Here is a 7,285-nt window from a genome sequence, read left to right on the forward strand (position 1 = left end):
ACCCAGCGGTTTACAACACGTTTCTGTGGGTTGGCCAGGCTCTGACATGCTGCTCCGCCCCGTAGCTGAGTTGAGTCACGCAGCTGCATTCAGCTGGGTGCTCGGCTGGTGCCAGAACCTCGCAGCTGGAATCTCACACTCCAGTCTCGCTCCTCACTCCCTAGTGTTACCTGAATCTCTTTGTGCACGGTGACCAGCTTTAAAGAAAAAGTGTTCTAAGAAAATAAGCCCTGTCCTGAAAAGGTACCCGGGATTTGTCGTAATCAGGTATGGCGGGACACTCAGACACAGAAATGATTGTCATGAAGGAAGACGTGTATACTCAAGATCCCGAGAACCAAGGGTCGGGGGCAAGGGTTGGCTTGGTGTGTGAGAGTCAGATAAAGGAGCTGGTTGGAGGTGTGGGCTCTGGATTGGTTGGTTTATACATCAAAGTTGTTCTCACAGGGAAGTCATTTACAATCTCTAGGAATCAGAGAGCCTGGGAAGGTCAGTGTCTCCAGGATCAAGGCCCCAAATGCCAGCACATCAAGAATACAAAGAAAAAGAAAATATAGTCCATACAAGCCCCAGTATGCAAGCTCCTGCCAAGCCTCTGCTTCCATCATGTTTGCTGAGATTCCCTTGACAAAAGCCAATCACACGATCAATGCAAGAGATAATAGAGGAGAGAAGTAAACAAGGGCATGGATTTGGGAGATATTACCCATTGAGGGCCATCAACGTCATAGTTACTTCATGAATATTGCTGAATGAAAGGATATTTGCCAAAGTCAACACTGGTCACCCTTTGAGTCTAGAGTTAATTATTTTGTTCTTTTATTCTATCTTGTCCTTTTCACCTTATAAAATTTCTTATTTTCAACATGAACATGCATTATTTTTGTAATAAGGACAAAGCCAAAATTAATCAACTAAATAAATACTACTGTCTTAGATCAGATTCCCTAGAAGCAGAACCTAACCTGAGGATTCTTGTGCAAGTGATTTAGTGCTGCCATGAGAAAACCGACCCAAGGGAAGTGAGAAAAGCAGAAGAGGACCAGAGAAGGAGCTGAGCAAGTGTGATCTCAGGTGAGGTCGAGTAAGGAGAGCTAAAGGATGACCAGCACCATGGAGCCGGCTCACCTTGAGGCGATGGGATCAGGTGCTTGTACCTCGTTTAGTCAGCGTCTGTGGCTACCCCTGCGGAAGAGGGTATAACCTCTCAGACATCTCCTGGAAATAGAAGTCCCACAGTGGAGAGCAAGTCTCTGGAGAAGGACGCAGCTTTCAGCCCTTAGGAGGCAAGCTCCGAGCCGCTGGGGGATAGGTGTACCCCCTCTATAAAGGGGACCACTATCATCTACTACAGCTACTCTAGCTTGTTCCACAGGGTGATCTGGATCTTCTCACGTGAGTGCCTCTGAACCCCACCACAGAGTCCAAATATGCCCCCTAAACAGAGAAGAGACATCAAGTATTGTATACTGCTCAATGGATGTTAAGTATTTGGAACTCAGAATTTCTGTTATGCATATACTATGAATCCTTTATGACTTCAGGGCGTGGGATTCTAGGGAGCCCACCAGGATATTACAGATAAAACATCACTCTTTTCTCTTGGAATAGCTGTGACTCTGATGATAAGGCAGATTTTGCTAAACACTTCCCCCATAATTTTTTCCTCTGGGCTGAAATCATGCATGAGAAATTCCAAAAGGGATCATTTTCTTCTAAAGGTTACAGGCCTAAATTATAAATTCAAGTCCATAAGTTAGATGTCTAAAAATTCTAAAAATAGGGGTGGATAATAAGAGTGTTTTCTCAACCAAAACCACAAACTTCCCTCTGCTGCACTCAGAGAAAGCAGGAGAAACTCATCTTTCTACCCAAGTGGAAAAACGGGAAAGAGAAATCTAGCAGATGCCTTGGATTTTGTGCAATGTATTTCCATCAATCTCATTTATTTTTGCTTGGTCTTATTTTCAGGCCATTGCATTCAAATACTGAATCAGGCCATATCCACAAAGATGCTCTGGGAGAAGGAAATGGCTGTTTATTAGCAGGCATGCTTGTTTTCTGGTTTCTACCATCGGTGATAACATGTAACTGAAGGAGGGAGAAATGATGGCTCATAGAATCTTCAGTAAGCAATTTTTCTTTTTTTTTCTTGCGGGATCTTAGTTCCCTGACCAGTGATCAAACCGTGCCCCCTGCAGTGGAATCGGGGATTCTTAACCACTGGACCGCCAGGGAAGTCCCTTAAGTAAGCAATTTGATAGAGGTTCCTGGAAACACGGAGCATCTGGATGTCTCTGCCAGGTGAGCTATGGACAGAACAGAGAATGGCCTTGTCAAAGGGGCTCCCATATTCACCAAATTGAGAGATAGACAATAAAAATGAGACAAAGGGTTCCAGCACTGCCATGGTCCAAGTGAGATGGAGTGTGAGGCCAAAGTACTGCCACCCAGCTTCTTCCCAAACCCCACCTGCCTTCAACAACTAACCTATATGACCAGGCAGAAAGAAAATAATTGAGGCCAGGAATTTAAAAAATTAAATTAAAAAGAAATGGGCACATAGCTATACAGCTGGCTAGAAAGACAGCCAAAACTGTAATCCAGAAGTATCAATATAATGATGTTTGTAAATCATTGTTCAACCATTGATTAAATAGAATTTTATTCTTTTCAACACAATTAATAGGTTTTACACAGTTTTAGAACTTTTTTATATACATAAAGCCACAGAACATAAATCAATCGATCTTTTTACGCATGATATTTCTTGTTTGGGATTTGGACAGTTCAACTGCTTTAATTTTCTCATGGGAGATTGGCATGGAGGTCCACAGTTAGCAAACTAGTCTTCTGTTTCCAAACTTCTCATTCTAGTTCTTTCTCAATTTCTCCCCTCTCTCTCCCTCTCTCAGTCTTTCTCCCTCTTTTCCTCCTTCCCACTATCCTCATCTCCACTCCAATAAAAAGTTTGACAGATCCATCCGTTCCCCTTCTCACAGGGGCTCACTACAGGCCATCTGGTCATGTGATCTATGGTCGCCTCTCTGGGAGACTCTGCAGGTTAACAACGGTCCTTTGAAGAAGCCAGTGGCTCTTCTCAGTCCTGGGAAGTTGAAGGTGTGAGCACCACATGCTAACACTTCCTCCCCCTGAGAAGCTGGCTTTGGAAGGAGAGGGAGATCAGCAGGGCTTCTCTAATGCTGGCCTGCAAGTGACTCCACCTGGCAGGGGTCGAGGGAGGAAGAGTCCTTGGGGGTCCTCCCCTGGGTGTTGCCTATCTTCAGGCGGCAGGACACAGCAGCTGCCAGTGGACAGGATGAAGAACACATTAGAGATTCCACTCCCAAACCAGAAGTTTCAAGCTAGTTCTAGTTACTTTGCTTGGAATATATTAGGCGAAACCCCATGAAATTGCCAACAGTCGACTGCTTTGACCTAAAAAAAAAGGTCAAACGGAATCTCACATGTGTCACCTAATCTATCCTGCATGATGTCTCTGAATGACAAGGAAATTGTGGCAGTAAAAGAAAACCTTTGTAGGGACTCCATTCCTCACGTCGACTGCATCACTCCCATGCTCAGAAATATTCATTGGAATCCCCACGATAATGTTCACATCCATCACTGTGGCACAAAGCCCTCTTCAAGGGCTTCAGCCCACCTATCAATAGTATTCATTCCTACTTCCCAGTACCCACCCAATCTGTCTTTACCTTTCCAAACCTTTCTCTCCCTCCACCTCTTGAAGTTCAGTGTAAGTCATAAGTGTTTGCAAAGTTTCCAACTTGCCTCCAATTGTTTTATACATTCAACATAACCTGTCTTCCAAAAAGCAAAGGATAACAGACAGAAGAACTATAATCAAAGCATGATGATGAACTTGACCTTCTTTTCCAGAGCTTGAATAGTTATTTGAAATTGACCTCACAAATTCAAAAGACAATTCTGAGTTTCTGTTGAAACAAAAATACCTTAGTTGCTCTTCAACCAATGAAAGGAGAGAGATGACAGGATAAGCCTCAGTCCATGGGACTCTTCCATGGGGTTGAGGAAACTGACAGTTGTGCATCTTCCAGGACAATGCCACCCAGAATTCCTCGGAGGAAAAAATAAATGTTTTCTCAGTAGCTTAGGTGGGGGCACTCATGTTGGGTCTTCCTTCAGCAGTTCCTCAGGTGATTGGATTCACAGAAAATTGGCCTTACTGGCACCATATTCTTCCATAAAAGTGACGGACCATATGAATCATGAGAAGTCGGAACCCAAAGGACCCTCTTGCTGATACTCACACTAGGAGGTTACGGGGCTGGTTAGGAACTGCAAACGTGTCCACTACAGAGGCCAGTGTTCTGGACTGGATCTCTTCCCAGAGATTCTACAGACCATATTTCCTTTGTCATACTCCGACCCTGACAATGGGCATGTGATCTATTTTCTGGGACATTGCTAATGAGAACCGTGTTTTATCAGAATTTCTACCCCTTCCTCTTCGCACCTATCTCTTCTGTTACTTTTTTCTAGTAAACACGTTTCTTTTAAATTTCAGATAGGTTGAATCGGGGGTTGATGAAAGCCTATTTTAGTTTGGGTTCCCCCAGCCACGTGATTCATGGCCCCCAAGACATGGATGCGTGTGAGAGTAGTTTTTCTGGAAGGCAATGCCAGCAAACATGTGCAGGGGACTGGGAAAGTGAGCTGGGTAGGAAAAGGAGCCAGTCAAAGGTGCAGTGTCAATCAAGTTACCCCTGAGGGCAACCGGAGCTTACACAGCTGAGGAGTTCTGAGAGCCAGTGTAGGACACATGCTTCAGAGTTTTCTCAGCTGAGGGGTACCAGGGAACCACAATATGTATACTTACCCCCTCCATGATTGGGGGAGAGCGGCTGAGGAGTGGGGGAGTGGTGAATTCCACAAATGTCCGATCATCTGGCAGGTGTGCAAAGGGAGTTTTGGGTCAGGGAGAGATGTCAGGCAAAGTAAATGCTGGCAGTTGGAAGGTAAGGGGGTGAGAAACAAGAACTGGGGGGAGGGGTGCTGATGGTGTCTGCTACAAAGCTAAAACTCAATTAAAGAAGAGAAGAGCTTTTTTTTTTTTTCCCGGTAGCTACAAAGCTAAAACTCAATTAAAGAAGAGAAGAGCTTTTTTTTTTTTTCCCGGTAAGCGGCCTGAGATGACCTCTAAAAATGGTCCACTATTCGCTCGACCCAGAAAACCCCAAAGCAAGTCAAGAGGTTCAAACCTTTGTGTTCACTTTAAGAACACTCGTGAAACTGTCCAGGCCATGAAGGGTATGCATATCTGAAAAACCACCAAGTACCTGAAGGGTGTCACTTTAGAAGCAATGTGTGCCATTCCATCATTACAATGGTGGAGTTGGTAGGTGTGCCCAGGCCAAACAGTGGGGCTGGATGCAGGGTCGGTGGCCCGAAAAGAGTGCTGAATTTTTGCTGCACATGCTCAAAAATGCAAACAGTAATGCTGAACTTAAGGGCTTAGACGTAGATTCTCTGGCATTGAGCACATGCAAGTGAACAGAGCCCCCAAGATGTGTCACAGGAGTTACAGAGCTCATGGCCGGATCAACCCATACATGAGCTCTCCCTGCTACATTGAGATGATCCTTACTGAAAAAGAACAGATTGTTCCTAAACCAGAAGAGGAGGTTGCCCAGAAGGAGAAGATATCCCAGAAGAAACTGAAGAAATAAAAACTTATGGCCCGGGAATAAATGCCGCAAAAAATAAATGCAAATAAAAGTAAAAAAAAAAAAGAAGAAGAAGAAGAAGAAAACAGGCAAAGGCATCAGGAAAGACAAAGTGAGAAAGATGCTAATCAGAAAAGCAGCTCTGGAGCCTGGAGCCTGTTCAGTGGGGCTGCGTCTTGATGCCAAAATGGTGACCTCTGGGAGAGCTCACACCGATCAGTATTCTCTGGGGCCTCCACCACCAGTGTCCTTGCCCCCTCGGTGAGCTACACCCAACCCCCTCCTCCCCAGGAGACCCTCCAAGACCCCTAGATAGGTCTGGCCCAGGCTAATATGGAGTCACTTTGCCTGGGTCCCAGTGCACGTGAAGCCTTGTGTGTCCCCTCCAAGAGTAGAGCCTCTGTTTCCCCCAGTCCTGTGGAGCTCTTACTCAAACCCTGCTGGCCTTCAAAGCCAAATGATTTGAGGGCTTCTTCTCCTGATGTGAGCGCCCCAGGCTTGGGAGCCTGACATGGGGCTCAGGACTCTAACTCTTGTGGGAGAACCTCTGTATGAGAAAAGAATCTGAAAAAGAGTGAATATATGTATATGAATAATTGAATGACTTTGCTGTACACCTGATACTAACACAACGTTGTAAATCAACTATACTCCAATAAAATTATAAAAAAAAGAAAGAAAAGAAGCTCTGTTATAGAATCTTAGAAGGGTACTTAATCCATTCCTAATTTCCAGCAAAGACCATGCATACATTATACTGAAATGTTAATTGTGGAAAAGCAAGCACTGTGCTCTAAATTTCCTAGTTGAATAGTTGAGGCTCCATCCCAACATTTTCTCAGATTTGGTTCCCCTCATTTTCCAACACTCACCTCTTTTCTTCAGTGAGACCCATCCCCTTCCTGCCCCGGTGCTCATGCCAGGCTCATTGTAACTGCCATGCCTTCACTCATGCTGCACAGCCTGGCTGGGGTCCTCTCCACCTCATGAAATCTCCCCACCTTTAAGACCTAACCCACACTTTCTCTGCTCGGTGAGGTCTTACCTTTGCAGATTGTTCCCTCCCTATAGATCTGTCCTTGCTGGTGCTTGTGCTGAGCAGAACGATGGCTCCAAAGAAGCCCAAGTCCTGATTCCTGAAATCTGTGAATCTTACTTGGCAAAAGGGACTTTGCAGGTGTGATTAAGTTAATGATTTTCAGTTGGGAAGATTATTTTCAATTATTCAAGTGGGTCCAATGTAATTAAAAGGGGCCTTTAAAGATGGAAGAAGAGTCACAGCCAAAGACAGAACCTGAGAATATGACCTTATTTGGAAACAAAGTCATGGATTCGAAATTCGGTACGGCTGGTGTCCTTCTAAGAAGAAGAGGGACACACAGAGAGAATGCCATTTAATGACGGAGACAGAGATTGGAATGATGCTCGTAAAAACTAAAGAATGTCAAGGATCGTCAGCAACCGTGGAAGCTAAGAGAAAGGTATGAAATAGAGCCTTCAGAGAAAGCCTGGCCTTACCAACACATAGATTTGGACTTCCAGCCTCCAGAAATTTTAGAGAATAACTCTCTATTGTT

At 44.7% G+C, this 7,285-nt stretch overlaps 1 pseudogene across 1 annotated transcript; it reads left to right on the forward strand.

The window, feature by feature from the left end:
* The first annotated feature begins 5,187 nt into the window (after positions 1-5,187).
* Positions 5,188-6,112, forward strand: LOC309961851 (large ribosomal subunit protein uL22-like; annotated as a pseudogene). The gene has a single exon. The product of its transcript is annotated as a large ribosomal subunit protein uL22-like (transcript).
* Positions 6,113-7,285: the final 1,173 nt, after the last annotated feature.

Source organism: Leucopleurus acutus, assembly GCF_964270905.1.
Source record: "Leucopleurus acutus genome assembly, chromosome: 5".
NCBI classification, from domain to species: domain Eukaryota; kingdom Metazoa; phylum Chordata; class Mammalia; order Artiodactyla; family Delphinidae; genus Leucopleurus; species Leucopleurus acutus.